This window comes from Ascaphus truei, chromosome 3 (genome assembly GCF_040206685.1).
Source record: "Ascaphus truei isolate aAscTru1 chromosome 3, aAscTru1.hap1, whole genome shotgun sequence".
In the NCBI taxonomy this organism is placed as follows: Eukaryota; Metazoa; Chordata; class Amphibia; order Anura; family Ascaphidae; genus Ascaphus; species Ascaphus truei.
Genome location: NC_134485.1, coordinates 16,375,794 through 16,398,826, shown reverse-complemented (window position 1 = coordinate 16,398,826; position 23,033 = coordinate 16,375,794). Strand labels below are relative to the sequence as shown.

Here is a 23,033-nt window from a genome sequence, read left to right as displayed (position 1 = left end):
GTGTGTGTGTGTGTGTGTGTGTGTGTGTGTGTGTGTGTGTGTGTGGCTGGGTAAGTGTGTGTTGATAAATAAATATGTGTAGGTGTGTGTGTAGGTAAGTGTGTGTGAGTGGTTGGGTAAGTGTGTGTGGGTAAGTACGTGTGTGTGTGAGTGGACAGAGAGGACAGGGAGAGGGGAGAGAGGACAGGGAGAGGGGAGAGAGAGGACAGGGAGAGGGGAGAGAGGAGAAATTGGAGCGGGGGAGAGAGGATGGGGAGGGGGAGAGAGGATGGGGAGGGACAGAGAGGGGATGTGGAGAGGGGCGAGAGAGGAGATAGGGAGAGATAATAATACAGCATAACTGGGGACACTATTAGACAAATATCATTATAATAATTATTTTTAAGTGATTTTGTTTAAGAAATGATTTGTTATTGTGTCCCGGGTTTTACGGTTGGAAATCTGGTCACCCTAGTGCCAGCACAGGGGTGCACTCCTCTGACACTTTTCACACATATCCACTGACAAAATGTACCTCAATTACATATCATCTCCAAACTCCCACTGTAAACCACCATACTACGTATTGAATATAAGCCAGGTCATGCTGTACCACTGCCAAACCTGAAGAAGAATCCTGTGAGGCGTGAAAGCTTGAACATTGCAAACTATTGTCAAAATAGATCACACTATTTTTTTTCATTTTTTTACACCAAAATCAGTGAAATTTGACTAATCGTAAAATACCATTATAGCCTAGCCTCCCGGCCGCTACTTCTTTTCCTGGACCCTTCCAGTGTAAGTCCTGTTAGGTGCAGCAGTGGAAGGGTAATTCCTTCAATAAGGCTGTTGCAGGGTACATGCAACCACACACGCGGGTTCTCTTGATAAGGCTTATTTATTGAGCCTTAAAACATACAGCACACAAAAAGAAAATAGCTTCTCATCAGCAGACAAAAAGAAAATAGCTTCTTCTTCAGCAGACAAAACAAAATACCTTCTTTTTAGCAGACAAAACAAAATAGCTTCTCTTTAGCAGACAAAACAACATAGCTTCTCCTCAGCTTAGAAAACAAGGCAGCTTCTCTTTTGCATGCAGGACACAGACAGTTCATCACATATGTACTTTGCAACACAGACCTTATAGCAGTAATCTCTTCAGTAATTTCAGTCCTGTCTCCTGACCAGCTAGCCTCTCTGTGTGCACAGCCTGGGGGTTTTAAAACACCTTGATCATGCGGCTGGTGTCAGACTAATTAAGCAGCCCTTCCCAACTTAACCTCGTCACTGCTGCACTGCAAGCCTAAACATAGATTTGCCAGGTATGGGTGGTGACGTTCATTCACCCTGTCACAAAGGCCTGTGTGCTTTTGCATCCTTGGACTGTAACAGCAGTATCCAAGGGTGGGCCTTAGCAACAGCCAGAGAGTGCCAGCCTGAGGGAAGGATACTAATTGGTTCATCTGTAGTATGTGATGCCCAATCAGTATTCAACCTGCTCTGTTAAGGGTTATAAATATTGGCACTTTCCTAAATTCTGGGTCCCCGTCTCTTTCTCTCTCCTCCCTCTGTGGAGTGAGCAACAGCAGCCCTTCACCTCATAAAGGAGGTGATGGAGGGGTCCACCAGGCCTGATCTGGGCCTGAAGCCTGAATCAGGGCACTGTCCTGAAGGAAGCTGGGAAAAGGAATACATCTGCTGTATATGTCTGCCCTGATGCAATAAAGACCATGAAAATACAAAGGAGTGTGATTCGCGGTCTGCTAATGAAAGAAGAAGAGGTGTCAGTATGGGCCACCCCCTGCTATCACAGAGGATCCATGCTGACTGGAGGCGCTGCACCGATGATGAACTAAGGTAACCCTGTGATCCTGTCCTGTTCTCCTCACACCATTGCGGAGCGCTCAGCCCTCCTGTTTCCCAACAGGTACAGCCCCAAAACTAGTGAAGTAGCTGGAGAAAGCAGACCCAATCTCACTTAGGGGCGGGGGGTGGGGGTACAAGGGCTACACCATTATTGCTGGTATTTTTCTGTCACCCATGCACCCCACTTTACTTCCGGAAACGTAATAGCGACTGGCTGTAAGATGAGCTCAGATCCCAATGCCGGCTCCTTGTGACGCCACACAAATTATTTGATCTATTTCTGCCTCTGCTGCCAAAATTCAATTGTAATCTTCTTGCAGAAAGGGAACAAGGGTCCAGCGATTAGGTATCCAATCCTGGCTGCAAACCCAGGGCAAAAGTAAAGGATAATGCACCAAATTTGTTGTAGCAAAACATCCTATTGCTTCTAATTGAATTCCTTCTATTTAATAATATTTCAGCATAATTTTCAGGCAATAATAAAAGACAGTTTTATGCCCACTTGTGCCCCCAGTTTTGCAGCTGGGAGACTTTAATACATAAAACTCTTAATATTCCTGTAAAACTAGATATACAAACTGTTTTCAAGAAGCCGTGTAGCAAATAGCCTGTAAATGACTCTTGCATTTAGTTTGTTACAGAGCAGTTACATTACAGAGTGAAAAAGAGCTGTGTTAGTCACAGGAGCGAATGTGAAAAACAAGACCAGCCACAGTAATGAGAGGAACGGAGAAGGCCAACGTCTAAAATAAAACGAGCACATTCAATATTTACCGAACTGTCTGAATGCTTTTCCATGTTGCTTTATTCAGATTTATTCCTATCAAAATTTGATGTTAAAAGTCGAAAAGCAAAAGTTCCCCAAACACATTAAAACAGAAGTGCCACCTACTCTGCCAAATGATGGCCACGTACAGTGGCACTATTGAAGGGCACCTACTGTAAATCCCATTCAGGGCTAGATCCACTGAAGGTCAATGAAGGTCAATAAAGCAGTGTTACATTTTGGCCTTATTTTAAGAAAGGGCATTGCTGTTATATTCTGGGGAATGACCACCATATTATTATTCCCTAAGAATGACCTATTCATAAATCCGTTGCAACATGCAGCTTATTTGCATCCATTACAATTAACGCTAGAGATACAAGTAAGCGATAACTCATTGAAATCAGCATTAATCAGCGCTAGCGGTGACATTTTGGATGGGTGGGAGCTATCACACTTTTGTACCATAGGGTTATGTAATATGATTTCTTTAAAAACTCTATGGCAGAAAATGATTAAACACCTTTGATGCCCGAGGCAATCAATGCGAGAAGTGGTTTAACCCTACAAATAAAATACAAAAAAAGAATAAAACGTGCAAATATTAACCACTTACGCCAGGATTTGTGCCTAATTGGCACTAACGCACTTTAGTGAATAACCCCCTCAATACCCAGCTAACCATGGCTTGACCATGACTATCTGCCTGGACACTTGAGCTACTAAGAGGTCAATATATGAATATGTTCTATATTGTTAATATTATCTGTTGTTATCATCCATTATAGGTTGGCTTGTCTAATCTTGTCTTTGTCTGATTAGCCAGCCTGGGGTAGGCGATAAAAACTGCCGATAGTGTTTGGCGGTATTCTGATATCGCTAGGTGTCGGAGTCTAGTGAATACCATGTAAATAAATCATTTTAGTGTTAAACAGCTCATTTACATACACTGCGTTACAAAATAACGCTGACATATCACCCTAGTAAAAAGCCCATTATCTCTGCTCTACCGTTGGCAATATGGCGTCAGTGAATAGGTCGATAGATTTAAAAAATCTCGACCTTTTGTGAATCACCATGTAGCGTTCCCTGTGTGGGCTCTCGCTCAGCATTAAATACTCGTCCGACTGAGACACCTGTCTTCACATACAGCCTATCTGCAAAATCAATAAGGGAAAGTGTTCTGTACAGTAGGAGTCTACTGGCTTTGAATAAGGTAATCAAAGTTAGTTTATGATTGGATCTATTTTTAACAAGCAAGAGTAAGGGAATATATAGATACTGTGACCACGGGAATCCTTCCGAAGTAGGAGAGAGGCGGCACTCCGGAAGACTTATTTCCAGGCGGAAAAAGCTTTAAGAAAAAGATTGACTCAACTGCTACAGTATATAGATACTGTATACAGAACGTTCAAATATAGGGCATCAATTGCAGAGCCTCATATTAATATAAAACTATTTGAATGGATTTATGGGTTTACCACAGCAATAACTTCAACCTAAAAACAAGTGTACTGTACTTCTTTTAATCAATAGGATGGTTTCTCTGACACCTGTTGGTGCAGTTTTTGCTTTAGACTTGCACAACTTGATGCATAGACCCCAAAGGATAGCATTGGCCGTCCAACTAGTTATCTCAATCCTTTTTATTTTAACCTTAGCTTCGTGACCCTGCTTCACGCTCTCTATTAGATTACTTGAATAGTTGAGTCACTTGTTCACTGACAGTCCAGCCACTGTGCTCTTATTTGGTGGCTCCCTGGACCTCTCTCGGGTCCTCAGCTTCCAGTCTCAGGACACGTAGAGGCCATAGATGACGTTTCAGGGTTTGCCTTGGCATAAGCACATCAAGGAAATGCTTACATAATGTTCAAAGTGCTGTAATCAATCATGGAATACATTTGAACTCTTCGGTGAGTTTAAGACATTGGACTGAGGTTTAATTCGGGGCATACTTTTTTGGCACAGCAGCTTGAAAAGAGCCTAGAAACGAGCACTGCGCAGTAAGAAGGAAGCCCTGGTAGATCAGGAGTGGCCAACTCCAGTCTTCATGGGCCACCAGCAGGTCAGGTTTTAAGGATATTCCTGCTTCAGCACAGGTGGCTCAATTTTCGTTGTCAGCTGCACCATTCCCCTTTTCTCCCCCATTCCTCTTCCCCCCCAAGCAAAACAGCATAGGCCTGGACTGAGTATCCCACATCACTGAGGGACAAACTTCTACTCCCTGCACAATGTTACAGCCTAAGATGACTGATAATAATGGCGAAGTGCTGGAGCAAACCATTGAAGGGCTACATATTGTAACTCAACTCGTCTCGTCCTCCAAAAAGGACTGTTCATCTTCACATTTAATACGGGTCATTTGGAAGACTGGGAAAAGGTTCTCGGTTCCCAAAAATTCCTCATTTTGCTTATTTGTCCTTTTCAAAATAAAAGTATGTAACACATGGCTAAGCGCCCATGTATGCAGTATCTGCAAATAGGGTTGCCAGGTGTCCAGTATTGAACTGGACTGTCCTGTATTTAGACACTCGGTCCAGTAAAAAAAATGTGTGTGTCCGGTATTACCTCTGGACATAGTGACCTGACTGGCTAGGGGGGCCGTGGGATTTCACTGAGCGGGGTGATAGAGGGGCAGCTTCCCCCATGGCTGCTGCTGGGTAATGCAGCCAATCAGGAGGAGGTATCAGGAGCCTGGGGTTGGGGCCAAGGAGAGGAGAAAACAGAACGGAGCGGAGAGAAGTGTGTCTGTGTCTCGAGCAGTATTTTTGGAGACGCCACCTGGCAACCCTACCTGCATCAGGATTTTTGACTTTCAGCCAATTAGTCTGATTTAAAAAAAAAAAAACACTTGAGATTATTGCAGTCACAACCCTATACATCAACCGAGCTTGAAATTCATACAGTACTCTTGAGATTTTTTAACCGTTTTGAGGACAGAGGGGGTATTACCCGTCCCCCTGTGACCAGGATGGATTCTCAAATTGCAGCCCTGAGCGTAACAAAAATCGAAGTCTTTTCATATCAGTATTTCAGTGACTCCAGCTCTGCAGGAAATGTACATTTCAACAAGGTATGCTCTCCTCTCCTTTTCATCTCACAGCTCAAACGCTGCGAACATGCCGTACAGGCTTCATACATTAGATCTCAAATGAGCGATTCAATGTTACAGAAACACAACTTTGAAAATGAAAACGGCCTATTAAGCACTCGCTCGACACAAAAAGAAAGGGGAGAAGCAGCCAACACGTAACACAATTCTATTCAGTTCTCTTGTCTCTGTAACATCCATCATCTCGTTTTCCATCTGAGCAGACAGACTGCAGCCATACATTGTCACTGTGTCCTTGGCAGGTCATTCTGCAGCAGAAGCGGCTGCTGGAGCTCCTATTATTTACAATGGCAGTGCAAACGATGGCTTTTGTGATGTAGAAATAACTATGAAACGCACATGAAAAGCTACCAGAACTTAGCAATCGCACCCTAGAGCAGGGGTGCGCGGCGGTTACAGAGGTCCCGCGCCCTTCCCCAGGGCATTTAAATATAAATGCCGGGGGGCCGCGCAAGGCCTATGTAACTCGGTTACCTACGCTTCCAGCGACGTGTCGTCATGGCGACGCAGCGGGGTCGCGGGACGTCATGTTACTGGAGCCGAGCGGGGGGGGGGGGAGGGGCTGGGGTCGCAAGCAGGGGAGGAGAGCAGAGGGAACGTTAGCGCACCCCTGCCCTAAAGCGGGGTCTTTCAGCGCATGATGACACTTGCTATTTCAGGGGGAAAGAATGATGTTATACAAAGAAAAAATGTAAATCGGTTTGCAAATGACTGCTATTTTGATGCCTATTTTACGTTTAAAAATAGTGGGATTCTCGTTATAAGACAAATCAACAGTAAGTGGTCCTGGGATATTACATCTTTTAAGCATCCCCTTTAGGCCCGGGCTTATTACCCCCTTACACCCCTAGTCCCATTGCCCACTTATACTCCCTCCAGACATCTTACCCCCTTAAACTCCCCCAGGCCCATTACCTTCTAATCCCCCCCCCCCCCCCAAACCCATTACCTCGCTATATTCCTATCCAGGCTCATTACCTTCTCATACCCCTCCCCCCCCCCCCCCAACCCATTACCTCGCTATATTCCTATCCAGGCTCATTACCTTCTCATACCCCTCCAGGACCTCCTTAACTCCCCCCCCCCCCCATCCCAAGGACATTATACCCTCCCCCCAGGTCCACTACCTCCTTATACCCTCCCCCCAGGTTCATTACCTCCTTATACACTCCATCCAGGTCAATTACCTCCTTATACCCCCTCCCCCATGCCCATACTGTACCTCCTTATACCCCCCCACACATCCTTATCCCTTCCCCCCCCCCCACCCCCCGCACCATACCAGATTTTTCCCCCCCTCTGGCCCATACCCTCTCCTTCCCCCCCAGCCTTCCCTCCTCTCCCCCTCCCTTCAGTGCGCCGTGTAGGGAGTGGGGAACCCGGCTTTTTATGTGTGTTCTGGGTCTAAAGATCTCTGTTGGCAGCCCTGTTTCCTACTGTTGCACAGTAGCATTACTATATCTGGAGATCTCTGGTACTGGATACATTGCATTATTTAAGATGGCCGCTGGGCAACTTCCTGTTCATATGACTTTGGTGACGTATGTATGTTGGGTTGCCAGGTGTCTGGTATTGAACCGGACTGCCCGGTCTTTGGTTACTCTGTCTGGTTAAAAATGAGAGATAATACCAGGCATGTATGTGTGCGGGGGGGACATGTATGTGTGCGGGGGGGACATGTATGTGTATGCCGGTATTACCTCTCTGGAAGTAGTAACCAATCGCGGGATTTCCCCTGAGAAGGTATAGAGCAGGGCTGCTCCGGCTGGGCAGCTTCCTCCATCCTGATTGGCTGCATTACACAGCAGCAGCCAATCAAGAGGAGGTGGCAGGAGCCTGGGGGTGGGGCCAAAGAGCGGAGGAAAAGCATGGAGGAAAGAGAGGTGAGGCTGTGTCCTGTCTCCTGTGCTGTGTATACTGTGTGTCTTGTGTGTATTTGTTCTGATTTGTCCTGGTGTACTGTTTTGTACTGTTTTGTGTGTGTACGAATGTATGTGTTTTCTCTGGTTGTCCTGTGGGGGTGATAATGATAGAGAGAGGGGGGTGAGAGAGGATGAAGGTAGGGGAGGGTGAGAGAGGATGAAGGGAGGGGAGGGTGAGAGAGGATGAAGGGAGGGGAGGGTGAGAGAGGATGAGGGGAGGGGGGGTGAGAGAGGATGAAGGGAGGGGGGGGTGAGAGAGGATGAAGGGAGGGGGGGTGAGAGAGGATGAAGGGAGGGGGGGTGAGAGAGGATGAAGGGAGGGGGGGTGAGAGAGGATGAAGGGAGGGGGGGTGAGAGAGGATGAAGGGAGGGGGGGGGTGAGAGAGGATGAAGGGAGGGGGGGGTGAGAGAGGATGAAGGGAGGGGGGGTGAGAGGATGAAGGGAGGGGGGGTGAGAGGATGAAGGGAGGGGGGGTGAGAGAGGATGAAGGGAGGGGGGGTGAGAGAGGATGAAGGGAGGGGGGGGTGAGAGAGGATGAAGGGAGGGGGGGGTGAGAGAGGATGAAGGGAGGGGGGGTGAGAGAGGATGAAGGGAGGGGGGGTGAGAGAGGATGAAGGGAGGGGGGGTGAGAGAGGATGAAGGGAGGGGGGGTGAGAGAGGGTGAAGGGAGGGGGGGTGAGAGAGGATAAAGGGAGGGGGGGTGAGAGAGGACGAAGGGAGGAGGGGTGAGAGAGTATGAAGGGACGGGGGTGAGAGGATGAAGGGAGGTGAGGATGAAGGAAGGGGGGATGAGAGGATGAAGGGGGGGGTGAGAGGATGAAGGGGGGGGAGAGAGGATGAAGGGAGGGGGGATGAGAGAGGATGAGGGGGGCTGAGATAGGATGAGGGAGGGGTGAGAAGACGAAGGGGGTGGGAGGGTAAGAGAATAAAGGGAGAGAGAGAGAGGATGAGGAGGGGTGCAACAATCGTGAGATTTGTGGGAGCAGCATTAAGATCAGTATTGCTCGCCAGGTACAGAATGACTGCAGGTCAGTTATTTATAAACGATCTGACCATTACGTCATTTGTTCTAAATTTCACTCCAAACATGCACCAATTTGCATCAATTTGTTCTATTTCATATTCTATTTCCTAAAAACAATCCTCAGAAGGACGCTCCCTCCCAAGTCCCCTCCCCAGATTTTTTTACGAAACAGAATATAAATTGGTGCAAATTGGTGAATACTTGGAGTGAAATCAGGTCATTTATAAGTAACATTCTTCCTCACCAACGGGTCTCGCGCGCGCAGCACCTTGCACCATTTTGTCCAGTATTTTTCCGACAAGCCACTTAGCAACCCTATGTATGTATGTATGTATGTATGTATGTATGTATGTATGTATGTATGTATGTATGTATGTATGTTAGGCACAGTGCAAAGAAACACACATTTTAAGATGTAACATTTGGCTTTGCATTTTTTTGTTGTTGTTGTTGCAATTTCAGATTTATTTGTACCTTGACCACACTAATCCCTAACTTTTTAAAGCCGTTTTCTTACCAATATCACATTACTATTTTGCTATATCTATGTGTAGCACATGTGTCGTCCCCCCCCCCTCTCCCCCCTCTCCCCGTGAGATTTAGTCATGGCTATTGCTAGGTATAATGCTGGTTACCTGTTTGGCACAGGAAAGCTGAGGTACCTGCGATGGTGTGGGGGAAGACAGGCAGACTTTTAGGGATTCTGGTTCTTCTTGGTGACTGCGCCTCCAGGCTTCCCTGCTATGGACAGTCCTTACTCACAATACTCCCTCCACACAGAGTGCCGCAGAGCCAGAAGTATAAATGAGGATGATCTTTATTATAGCAGCCACTGCGATGTTGCTACAGCGAATGCTTTTGTTGATAAGGTAGATCCCTGGCTTCTGGATGGCACTGGCCTGCTGGTAATAGTGAGGCCTCTCTGGGTTGGGTTAGTGCCTCAGCCCATGAGGACTGAGCACATATCTCTCTCCCAGCCAGGAAGGGAGCTCAGATCTCCTACCCCATGAGGAGATAGTTTTGAACCCCAATCACAGACTGACGGACCCACCCCTAAGGGGCTGAACTTCATACTATAATTTAGGCACTTCCTTCCTGTAGCTTGAAGAGGGAGGGCCCAGCACATGCACCACCACTCCAGTCACTCAGGAAGTTAGCATGAGGAGGGGGAAACCCCATAGGACAGCCTGTCACTGTCTGTGTCTTACTAGGAGTTACATGACAGGGAAGGTAGAGAGATAGCTGGACCAGTCACCGCTATATATGGATACAGTTTCTCTGCCATTTAAAGAACTTCCCTTGCCAGCTGTTTGAGGTAAGAGGTAAGTTACAGATTTCTTGTATCTATTCCTCTTTATGTGGATAAGACTGGGACTGGTTTTCCCCTACGCATCGCATTGCAGAGCTATGCGTTGCTGACCCTCTGGTAGGCCAGTTTCTTCCAAATCAATTTAAACAGCCTTGTTAATAATTTGACATTTTTGAAGCAGCTGCATTGCAAGTGACTTTTGTTTTTAGAATAAGATGGCGTCACTACTATTTTTTTAAATAATTAATTTTTACACAAATCCAAGCAAAATTATAGTAGTAGTGTCTAGGAGGCACTTGATTGTAAATATATATTATTTTATAAGTATACATACCGTTACAGTATAAACCTTTGAGGGTCGTGTAAGTTAAGTGTGCTCAGCTCCATTCCTGAAGCCCCCCCAACAGGTCAGGTTTTCAGGATATCCCAGCTTCAGCACAGGTGGCTCCATCAGAGGCTCAGTCAAAGAGATTTAGTCAAAGACTGAGCCTCTGATGGAGCCACCTGTGCTGAAGCAGGGATATCCTGAAAACCTGACCTGTTGGGGGGGCTTCAGGAATGGAGCTGAGCACACTTAAGGATTGGTGCACAGATTAATTTTCACATAACTCTTAGCTACCAAAGTAGGTTAATAACAGGACTGTAGTAAGTGTGTGAGCTATTTCGGCACTGGCCCTAATTTTTTGTTTTACCTCTTGTTCATGCTCTCGGTTTTCAACGTGTCAGAAATATCTACATTTCCTATAGCTGATCTTTGAGTAATAGCGCAAATAATTTAGTATGCAGCAGCCCTCGAGATGGGCTCGTCTGTTGAGAAATGAAAAAAAAAAGAATGTGCACGGGCTGCGATAATTAGTACTCCAGTGTAAAAAAATACCTAAATCTAACATTTCTGAAAACATCATTTTTCAAAAGTTTTACAATCTTTGTCGATATGGTAAAAACGATCTAGTTCTGTAAGCCAGGGCTGCCACCTGTCCGGTATTCAACCGGACTGTCCTGTATTTGGACACTGTGGACATGTGTGTGTCTCTGGTATTACCTCTCTGGGCAAGGTGACCTGACCGGCTTAGGGGGCGTCAGGATTTCCCCAGGCAGGGGAGAGCAGGGCTGTTGCTAGGGGGCTGAGCAGTTTCTTTCATCCTGATTGGCGGCTGCTGGGTAATGCAGTCAATAAGGAGGAGGTGTCGGGAGCCTGGGGGGGGAGGAGCATGGAGAGGAGGAAACAGCATGGATGTGTGTGTGTGTGAGTGTGTATGTGGCGCGCGTCGAACCTTTCACCATTGTAGTTTTGTATATTTCCAGTATTTTTGGAGACGCCGCCTGGCAACCCTACCTGTGACCCCTACAGTAAATGACACCATTGGACTGGGTTTTGGGTTGCCACTGTCATTTGCTCATTAGAGACTGTCATTTCCTTCTCTAAAATCCCCAGTGAAATTATGTATTTACACTCCTCATATAACAGTGTGACTCCTGAGGCTTCTGCACTGGAGAACACCGAGGGATCAGCGCACAAGCATTTGAAGTCCAGGAAAGCAGAACTGAATGTTCTATAGGCTGACAATAAATGTCACTTCTAGTTCATCACACTGGAAATTCCTCAAGTCGCAAGAAATATCAACGCTAATTGAACCCTACTTGGTATTCTGTATGAAGGGATATCTAATGTTTAAATTAGCAGCAGAACACACAGACACGTTAAACCAGACACATTGCAGGAGCTGTAGAGGATTCAACATTTTGAGCAAAGAAAATGTACAATGTAAAATACAGAGTGATATAAAAAGTAAGGATTTAAAGTGGTTATACCTCTTGTTTTTTTTTTATGTCGACTAGTTTTGAAGCAGGGGGTCTCCGGAGCAGAACCGGTTTGATTTCAGCTCTGGGGACAGAACCACTTTGATTTCAGCTCTGGGGACAGAACCACGTTTATTTCCGTTCCGGGGACACCCTGCTTTCCGAGATACTTGCATCGGAAGGTGATGCCAGTAGCAGGCCCAGATGGGGACAGAACATTTTCTGTTTTTAAGTTCCAGAGGGCCAATAGGAAACCGCAATGTCATCTCTTGCGGCTTTCTATTGGCCCGCATGACGCAGGACCTTTAAACAGCACACGCCTGCGATATTTCTGCAGCACGGTGCAAGATTTCTGCAGCCGGACTAATGGCCCATCGGATTAACACAGAGGGGGTCCCTGCATTCGAATGGGACTCACGCTGTGTGAATCCTACCGGGCTGCGATCCCCATTAAAACGCCGGGCCCCCGGTGTGTTAATCCGATGGGCCATTAGTCTGGCTGCCGAAACCTTGCACCCTGCTGCAGAAATATCACAGCGTGGGATGGGTTTAAGGGCAGAATTCTCAAGGCAAGCAGTCTAGTGTGCAGGGAGGGGAAAGGAGACGTTGCATGATGAGAACCAGGATAGAGCTTGGTTATGGATACCAAGCGAGTTTACAATATGATATAGTGCGAATAATACAGTATACAATGACACAACTGCCACAAAGTAAAAAAATACATACAATATATATATAATTTCCCCACATTTGCAGTTAATGATCATCTGACCAAGGGTCTATCAGCATGTACAGTATATATTTTGTACGGTACATATTACCTTTAAAATATCATTTTTTAAATTCATTGTGAAATTATGCAGTTGTTTTCTTTGTGTATACAACGTTTAATGATGCATTTTGGTGGGAAGCAGAGGGTCTCCAGAGCTAAACCTCGTTCATTTCGGCTTCGGGGATCCCCTGCTTCCTGACATGGTACTCCATAGGTAATGCCAGTAGCAGCCCTGGCTAGGTGAGCAATGTGAAAGTTAAAAGGTCCCGCATCCAATTGGAAGCCGCAATGCTATTGGTCCACTTGACGTGGGACCTTTAATCATGTGCAACCTCCCTCAATGGGGTTACTGCTTTGCTGCAAGGGGTTAATAGCAGAATAGCATGTGCTGGGCCCCATCCTGTGTTGCTACGGGGATACTGATGTCACCAAGAAGTATACAGGTATAGGAGACAAGGAAGGTTCTGGAAGGTTAGGTTCGTGGAGTGTAAGAGGAGAGGAGCCTCGGGGAGTGTAGATGGGGATTATGTTCATGAAGTACTAAAAGAGATCAGGCCCCCCTTGTTTGTTATGTTACAGACAGGGACAGTGCCCTTATAGTAAGGGTCCCAATTAGATGGCCGACGGAAACACGCAGGTACCACAGAGGGAGAGATAGATATGTTACAACGGGCCATATACAGAGGGCTCCCGGTGTCAGCGGATCAGCTCTACATGCGGATCCACCTGCACATTCTCCTCAATCAGTAGGGAAGTGGCAGTTCCTAATCAGGAATGGGGTGTAGTCGTTACCTGCACAGAACTGGCTAGGATCTCAGTAAGGGCCCAAAGAAGATGTGGTACAACGGATGTAAACTTATAAGGGGGTCCGGTCCAAATACAAGTAATATAACCAAGTAAAAGCACATCCCTTTGAATGTTAAGAGTGGGCACCTAGGGAAGCGCTGTGTCAATGAGTAACCACAAGTATGTGAACAAACGTGCAATGTTGTCAAGTGTGTATGAGTTGCCTGGACACCTGAATAAAGATTGAGTTGTACTACAAAAGTTCCTGGTGCCCATCATTGTCACCCTTGCTACCCCATCGCCCAGCTGCCTGAATCCGGCACTCTGAATTGAGGTAAACCATGCCGAGTAGCCAAATACTACACATCGATGTAAACTCCCCAGGAGCCGGGCAGGGGGGTTACACATGCAGTGAGATACCAGCAACACCTACGGAGGTAAGTATCTTGGAAAGTAGGTTGTCCTCCAAGCTGAAATTACCCAGGGTCAGCTCCGGAGATCCTCTGCTTGTCCCCTATACTGGTGGAGCTCCCAATACAATGTGTAATCAGGATGAAAAAGGAAAATCTACATTCCGTTTGTAGGAAATAAAAAATATCTGCTCTCTTGGAACAGACAAGATAAGCTTTCATTGATCCATGCTTCAGGACCTTGGGGTTCCATAAATATGATGTACTGTTCTAAGGTTAACCATCCTCAGACATGCGTGAGTACTGTCTGTGCATGTGGTCCAGCTCTGAAATACACATTCCAGGAAAATATACCCATTATGTAACTTTTTCCTAATTATCTGCCCAGTGCTTTGATGGAGGCAGCTAGTGAAATAATGACAGTAATAAGGAATAAGTGTGATGACAAATGAACTGTACGTTATGTGTTGCCTCGTGGTTGAGACATAGAGCTTGGATTCTCTCAGAGGTTCAATTCCCTTGTTAAACACACTCATTGTTCTCTCTGATCACCAGCCCCACTCACTCAGTGCAAACTATACTTCTCTTTTTCATATTATAATTCTCTTAAATAGCCTCCCGATTCATTTTTTTTCACTCTACTGTAAATACATATGTAAAATCACGCAGTCAAAACTCAGTACAAAATGTTAAATAAAAGTGTAGCTCTGACTTATACTCAGAACTCAACCACGATTGTGGTATCAATATAATTATAACAAATCCAAATTTTATCCACAGATTTCCAGGAAAATAATCATTAAAGGTAAAATAAGGTCCATAAATCTAACAATAAAAACAAATACGAGAACAGCAGACAGCATGTCACCTGGCTAAGTGCTTTCACATAGCACACATTGCCTGGCTTAAGCTCATCACTAGTCTTACTATTTCGGGTAAAAGTCCTAATTAGAACATCTGGGATAACGAGCAGGAACACTTTTAACTTAAAGTATTATTCAAGACACACAACCCCATAACCTATTACTTGTTATTGTCTGATTTCCAATCACTTAAAGGGGCAAGTTACTGTATGCTGCGAACGCCAGATCCCACGCACAGCAGTGGGCGCAAAAGCAGCGACAGTACGGCAGAATGACTTTTTAAACCCTTGAATACTCTGAACAGGCTACAATGAAGCAGTTGCAGTATTCATTTTAAATAGCGGTCCATTCCCCATTCCCAATTGTTCCCCACGAATTAATAACGCGGATACGTCTGTGGGCTCTAAATATTGTTTTTCTTTTTGCACTGTAAAGAGGAGTATAGATTTGAGCTGTGTTTATTCTTGTGTTTTTTTTCTGGGAACCTTCCTTCCTAGCTCACGTCTGCCAGGCAACCCGGAATGGACACCATGTTTTTCCAGTAGCAACTAAGCGTTCACTGTAATGTGTGTGTGTGTGTCTCTCTCGCTGTGTGTCTAGTGACAATGTCTAGTGACAATGTCTGGTGCTTAAAAAAAATGACTGTTTTAGAAAGCCAGCAATTCATCCCAATTTCCAGACAAATGACTATACTATAAATGCTCTGAAGCAATTCTGCTCTAGCCTTGGAGATCAAAACAAATGAGACTTGAAAACTCTCGGCCAGCTTCTCATATTAAACTAGACCGTTATGGGTGGCACACATTTCTAACCACAGTGTGCTGCTAATAAAATAAATCTGCACTGTGCTTAGAGAGAAATGCGGGTCCTGCTTAAGGAACATTTTATTGTTACTGTAGGTTCCATTCTCCAATGAACATAGACAGATATATACATATATAAAGAGAGGGCACTCACGGTAATCTTGTCGCAGTTTGCTGGGTGCTCCGATGAGTTTGAAATGAACAAGTGTAGGAAAATAATGTGTATTCACAGGTCTTCTTAATGTGATTAAGTATTTAACGATGATGATGATGATGATTAAAGACTTCATCACTTTAAGAAGACCTTTTGAGTGCACGTTATTTCCCTGTGTACATGAATGGTCTCCAGTGACGCAACTGGTGATGGGGTATTCATGAGGGTTGTCATTGCTATTTTGGGTATATCTTGTCAAAGGTCCCTCTGGGGACCGAAACATCAATCTTTTTGGACCTTTAACAAGTCTAGAGTGCTTGTTCTCCTGTGTGTGTGTGTGTGTGTGTGTGTGTGTGTGTGTGTGTGTGTGTGTGTGTGTGTGTGTGTGTGTGTGTGTATATATACAGTATGTGTGTGTGTCTGTCTCAGGTCAAGTGTTTCACGCCTTAATAAGCTAAACAGGTGCTGAGATACCCGCAGTGGTTATATGGTTCTAAAGCAGCACTCTCAAAATCATTAATCTATTGAGTACGTGATTTATTAGTATCAAGGTTTCGGTCCGCACCAAGACGGTACTGAGGGCAGAGTAGAATATTGCCGCCACAACTCGCATGTATAACGCCTTTCACAGTTTAATCAAGCCAAATGAGTATTTACATTAAAAAGAAAACTACACGTACCAAGGACTGTGGGAAAAGGCATGCAAAGCATCACATCCAGAACTAACTGCAACCTCCAGGTATCCCTGCAGGAATACAGCTACGGTGTGCAAAGTCCAACGCAACTATGCACAGAAATCCGTTTCATACTATAGATCTCGCCTCACCTTACTGTACAGAACAACAAGCTTCAGCCTGCATCAAGCTCGCAGAGCAGGCACCCCTTTTAATAAAACGTGAAGTAAAACGCTGCACAAATTGTCGGACTGCACTTTTGCCCATGTACCAGCACAAGGTCATTCTTTCCTCACCTCCATCCAATTACTAAACTCTTTGTTTCATGCACACTAATGACAATAATGCCAGGAAGAAAGGGAAGGTCGCGGTTACTTACCAAATTGCAGAGCAGCGTTATCTTTTTGTTTTGTGAGGGTGCAGTGATTTCAGCATCTAAATGTAACTCCAGACCGTCTGAAAAGAAACAGGTTAAAATATCTCTCGGTTATAATTGGTATTTCAAATTTAATTAAAAATTAAACTTTCATAATGTTTCACCATCCACAGCAATGCACTATCAGTCAAGCGTGACTTTTTTTTTTTTGGTGACAAAAAAAAAAAATAAGCTCTTTGTAGAATATTTTATAATGAAAGAGGTGGGAGGGGGTGGCAATGTTACAAAGGGGCTGCTCGGAAATTTTGAAACAAAGAAATGTAGAGCAGATTTCTCTCTAATTCTATATTAATAATCTAGATGAGTGTTTCTCAACCAGGGGGCCCTGGTACCTTTGTGTGCCGCGATCCTTTGCCAAAGGTGCCATGGCCCCCGGCGGAAACATTCGGCTGGCTTTGTGTGCAGAGGAGGGAGGTAAGTGGTTTGTGTGGGGTGTGGGAGGAGGTGAGAGTTGAGTGTGTGGTGGGGGCAAGTGCTGTGTGTGCAGAGAGGGAAGGTGTGTGGTTTCAGTAATAAAGGGGGGTGTATGTGAGAAGTGACACAGTAAATATGGTGTGTGAGCATGGGGAGGGGTGAGTGGTCTGTGTATGTGTGGGGTGAGTGGGAAGGTGAGCTGGTGTGAGTGCGTGGAGTATATGAGACGTTGGGGCGAATGTGTACAGTAGTGTGTGACTTGCAAAGGGGGTGAGTGCCATGTGAGAAAGCGGAGGGTGAATGTAGATTGTGCTGAGGAAAAGGGTGAATATGAAGTGTGTGTATGAAGGTGGGTGAATGTGGAGTGTGTAATAAGGGGGTGAGTGTGCTAGATGGAGGGTGAGTGATGTACGTGTGAGGGAGGAGTGAGGGAGGTCTGATGAGCAGAGGTGCCCTGAGATTTTAAAAATCATCCAGGGGGCCCCTGCTCAAAAAAAGTTGAGAACCCCTGATCTAGATATTATAAAGAAGAATATTATTTGGAACAAGAATATACCGGGACAGAGAAAACAATGTTTGTGTATATACAATAAGAAAATTGTTATTTATAAGGGATCGCAAATATATAAGGCTTGTATCTTAAAACACTCATTGTATCTTAAGCACATTTCTGCATCTCCGCTCCTTAAATGGTGTTTGCCTCGGGTTATATTCCCAATTCATTATACCATTCCTTTCCCTTATGCCACAGCTTATCCGATGCTGGACCACACCTCCTCCAAGTTATCTCCGCCCTGACCCTTGTCTCTGTACCGCTGCCTTCTGCTAATCCCTTGCCACACACGTTCCCCAAGCTACCAATCTCTCCCCACCTTTACCATTTCATTGGCAACATTTCAGTAACATGGAACATATTAAGGCACCACGTCACCCAACTGGGTTGTGCTCGAGTTATTATTAGTGTTTCTTTGTAAAGCGCCAACACATTTAGCAGCACAGAAGTTCAGTCCTCGAGAGCAAAAAGAGACAGATTTCTAGGGCAATACATACATTAAGCAAGTCTTAGTGATATTTAAGGCCAGACACATACAGATGTAGCAGGCGTTGTTGCACCCGCTGGAACACTTTAGCTTCTTTTAAAAACCTGGTCTGATGACCGCTCTCGAGGACTAACTGAGCACCACTGAGCTAGGTTGTTCCCCATCACTGCTGTGCAATGAGATAACCAGAGGACTCGCAGTTACTCCTTTAGTCTCTGCACGTTCTAACACAAAGACCGAGCATTCCGATCGCTTTCATTCCGATCTTGCTTTAGGATTACCCTGTATTGTATGGTTACAGTACACTGTAGATCAGAGCTTACAAGGTTGCTGTTGTGTAAGAATAAACAACAAGAGTAAGTAATATCATTGTTCTGGAATAACTTGAACATCAGAAACCTATTCTTATTATCAACGCAGATGCAAGCAAAAATACAGTACATCTTTTCATTTTGCATCTTTGATAAATCACCAATTTCATTCCCCAAGAACAATTCACCCCAAATTGCCTGAAATAAGGATATGCTCATTTCTTATTTTTCTTTATTTCTCATCTTATTTGACATTTCTAACCTTATAGGATAAAGGATAACGTTTGGGAATGAATGTCACAATGGCTTCTAATAGTAATTATATGGTGATACTGAACCTACTCTAGTAAGACGGATGTAAAGGGGAAATCCCCCTGTCTGACTTCACAGCTTCCATATCGGTACTCTGAACACATATCGGGCTATTCACATCAGCCCAAATAATTCACAGCAGGTTTCAATTGGTGCAATGGTCATAATATTTAATATTAAATAATTGTGTTTCTTTAAAAAAAATAACTTGGGATCTAGTTCCTGTGCGATCCCCATCCTCTGCTCGCTTGGGATCTAGTTCCTGTGCGATCCCCATCCTCTGCTCGCTTGGGATCTAGTTCCTGTGCGATCCCCATCCTCTGCTCGCTTGGGATCTAGTTCCTGTGCGATCCCCATCCTCTGCTCGCTTGGGATCTAGTTCCTGTGCGATCCCCATCCTCTGCTCGCTTGGGATCTAGTTCCTGTGCGATCCCCATCCTCTGCTCGCTTGGGATCTAGTTCCTGTGCGATCCCCATCCTCTGCTCGCTTGGGATCTAGTTCCTGTGCGATCCCCATGCTCTGCTCGCTTGGGATCTAGTTCCTGTGCGATCCCCATCCTCTGCTCGCTTGGGATCTAGTTCCTGTGCTTTCCCCATCCTCTGCTCGCTTGGGATCTAGTTCCTGTGCGATCCCCATCCTCTGCTCGCTTGGGATCTAGTTCCTGTGCGATCCCCATCCTCTGCTCGCTTGGGATCTAGTTCCTGTGCGATCCCCATGCTCTGCTCGCTTGGGATCTAGTTCCTGTGCTTTCCCCATCCTCTGCTCGCTTGGGATCTAGTTCCTGTGCGATCCCCATCCTCTGCTCGCTTGGGATCTAGTTCCTGTGCGATCCCCATCCTCTGCTCGCTTGGGATCTAGTTCCTGTGCGATCCCCATCCTCTGCTCGCTTGGGATCTAGTTCCTGTGCGATCCCCATCCTCTGCTCGCTTGGGATCTAGTTTCTGTGCGATCCCCATGCTCTGCTCGCTTGGGATCTAGTTCCTGTGCGATCCCCATCCTCTGCTCGCTTGGGATCTAGTTCCTGTGCTTTCCCCATCCTCTGCTCGCTTGGGATCTAGTTCCTGTGCTTTCCCCATCCCCTGCTCACTTCCAGAACCTCGGCGCTTTGCACCTCCTATGTTCTTCTTATCACTCAGTAAAACTCCAACCTCCTCCTTACCAAAGAAAAACCGCTCTGAAGACACTGTACGGGGAATCTGTTCCCAGGGTCTATAGAGTATGATGTTGTCACCAGCTCCGCTGTCCCGCTGCATGGGTGAGTCGTGTATGTAATATGTTGGGGATGTATGTGAGATGCTGGGTACTGTATGTGTAAGGCTACGATTACACTGGGCGGCAGCGCGATCCGGTAACGTCACCCTGCGCTGCTGCCGAGCGGCCGCTTGAACAAGGAGAGGAGATAAGCAGGGGAGTCAGGGAGGCGTGGCCGTGAGCGGTTCGCCCTCATTGGCTGAACCGCTCACGTGACGCGGCTGTCGCAACAAGAAAACCATTTTGAAAGTCTCTTCATGCGGCTGACGCTTCATAGTAGGCGCGGCGCGCGAGGTATGTTTACTTTCATTTGATTACGGCAATTTGTTTATCAGCCGCGCTGCATTGCGCCATGTGACGGCGCCGGCGATTTTTTGCTATAATTACGGCCAATGTGTGTGTGTGTGATGCTGGGTGTGTGTGAGAGGGGTTCTTCCCCCACCCCTCTGTCTCTTTCTCACTCTTTCAGCCCATACAATAGTGATGGCTTTGACTTTTCGCCCCCCTCGCATCACTCTCTCCACCGCATCTCATCAATTCTTTCCGTCTCTCTCTCATTCAGAATTCTTGCTTTCTTCTCGCACGTCAACTGACACTCTCTCTTTCTTCGTCTGCTTTCTGTCTAAACGTTATAACTCTCTAACTCCCTACATCTGCAGGGATCAGGAGCTTTGAAACTCTGCCATAATGTGAACCCTGCTGGCCGCGCTGAGCAGCTGCCAGCGCCCCCGGCTGGTATCTTCGGAAGCAGTTGGTCCCCAGAGCTGAAATGAAAGGGGGTTCAGCCCCAGAGACCCCCAGCTTCAAACCAATGTAAAAAAAACACCTTTAATTGCCACTTTAATTGTAAGGTGCTTAGACCTGCATCGTATTGCCTCTCATCTCTTCACTAAAGACTAACAAATAAATAATATACAGGTGCTGTTTGTTGTGACAATGATCTTTTTTTGCCTCTGAATGTCTAAAGATGTACTCAATGTTATTTCAAATGAGGAATCCGGTTTAAAGAGAACCTCCCTGCCGGGGTGTAATTACACTCTTCCATGGTAACCGTTCCCCCGAAGACACGTTATTGCACTTCTGCCTCTTTAATCTTTATGTTCTTAATATGTTTAATGGTTTGTTTTCTGTTACTTGCCTTTATAATTCAATTATTCACCGGGCATGACAATGACCACAATCAGGTGAAATCATTGGCAGGCGGCAATGTCCCAGATCAGCAGCGTATATATCCTGCCTTAACCCTCCCGCTGCCAGTGCGGGCTGCAGTGTTTTGTGAAAGGGTTAATTACGCAGATAGAGCAGGGAAAAAGATACAGGGTACTGATAAGATTAGTTTGGGGCGTAGTCACTGGGCCTTTACTGAGAGGGTTCTGTAAATAGTGGATCTGCTTATAAGATTAAGAGAGACAGGACAATCTAAAAACGCGGTGGGCCACTTGTTAGCTCAGGATGGATCAGCGCACTACATACAGTATGGGATGAGTGCCACAGGATCAGACCTCGTTACTGCACTTTGCATCGGCTACGGCAACTAAAGGTTTAAGGAACAATGTTTGCAGCATTTGTGAGGATAATGTGGGGTTTTTTTGGGGTTGATTCTTGGTTTCTGGGTCCTGTTTGGATCTGTTAAATCTGATGCTCCTTTCAAGGTTTGAAATATTAAGTGTCCGGGAGGTAAAAATGGAGCTCCCCTCAGAGCCCAGTAACCATCGTAAGCTCAGATGGAAGAGGTGACGAAAATCATGACAACTTTAACAATAAAAAATGTTTGTTTTTGTTTTGTTTTTAAAAGAGCAGCATGTGTTCAGCGCACGAGATACTAACATTACAGTATACGAGTTACACTTATGTAAGACCACACAAAAAATTGTAGTAAATGTTATTTGTTTTTATAGGGTTATCCATAAATCCTATCTATTCCAGTAACATACTGTACCAGTACCACTAACAGTATGACATTACCCTCAAGGTGTGTTTAACCTCTTGTGTTGCAAAGCGATGCTGGCCCTTCTGGCAGCCAAGTGGTTAAAGCGCCAGTATCTGGACTGTTATTTTCCACATGTTCCTTTGTTATGCTTTGTCTCCTTCTTCATGATGAAATCGGTCAGTAATGACCTATTCAGGGATTGATGGGGAGTAATCCTTAATCCATAAAGATGTCTGTAATAATTGTACCGGATCTGATGGTTTACTCCAGGGGTGCGCAAACTATTAAAGCTGCGCTCCCCCCTGTCTTCTCTCTATAACCCCCCCCCCCCCCCGTGCTCGCGCCCCCCTCACCTCATGTGCCACTGTCAAATGATGACGCGGGGTCATATCACCCCGCGGCGTCTTTTTACAACACGTTGCCATGGCGACGGGCGTCAAATGATGCAGCGGGGTCTTGTGACGCCACATGACTGACGCTGCGTTGCCATGGAGACGCATCTCAGCAGCCTTCTGAATCAAGGTAAGTTCATGTTCCAGAGGCCTCACGCGATACCCCGGCATTTAATTTAAATGCCTTGGGGAAGAGCGCGGGGCCTCTGCAACCGCCGCACCCCCCCCCCCCCCCCAAAAAAAAACTTGTGCCCCCCAGTTTGCGCACCCCTGGTTTACTCTCTTGTGGTGGATCTCGTCCTCTTCTTTCCTTCTGTTAGACCAGGGATGAGCAACAGGTCAGGTTTTCAGGATATCTTTGTTTCAGCACAGGTGGCTCAATCAGAGGCTCGTCTTTGACTGAGCCGCCTGTGCTGAAGCAGGGATATTCTTAACATCTGTCCTGGTGGTGGCACTGAGGACTGGAGTGGGCCACTCCTGCACTATGCACATGCTCCTATGGAAAGCAGTGCTGATTCCATGAGCCTTACCACAGTTCCGCTCAATATGGAAACACTAGGAATTAAAGCTGCAATTCCCTCTGATAGTGTTTTTTTTGGTTTTTTTTTACTGAACCATGTGGCTCTTCTAATAAAGGTAAAGCACAGCCATTGCCCCATCGTCTGGATGGATAGACAGTGTAGCCCGGTATGTTCGTCCTATCGT

At 45.8% G+C, this 23,033-nt stretch overlaps 1 protein-coding gene across 13 annotated transcripts in view; it reads right to left on the bottom strand.

The window, feature by feature from the left end:
- The window catches only part of ZBTB20 (zinc finger and BTB domain containing 20), an 876,097-nt gene that overhangs the window by 478,354 nt on the left and 374,710 nt on the right, over positions 1–23,033 (bottom strand). For 11 of the 13 annotated variants that reach the window (XR_012800368.1, XM_075593654.1, XM_075593657.1 and 8 more), the window contains one exon: positions 16,621–16,697. The exons of the other annotated variants lie outside the window; for them this stretch is intronic. The gene's annotated coding sequence lies outside the window, so the exon portion shown is untranslated. The remainder of the gene's footprint in view (positions 1–16,620; positions 16,698–23,033) is intronic. 13 annotated transcript variants of the gene reach the window in all.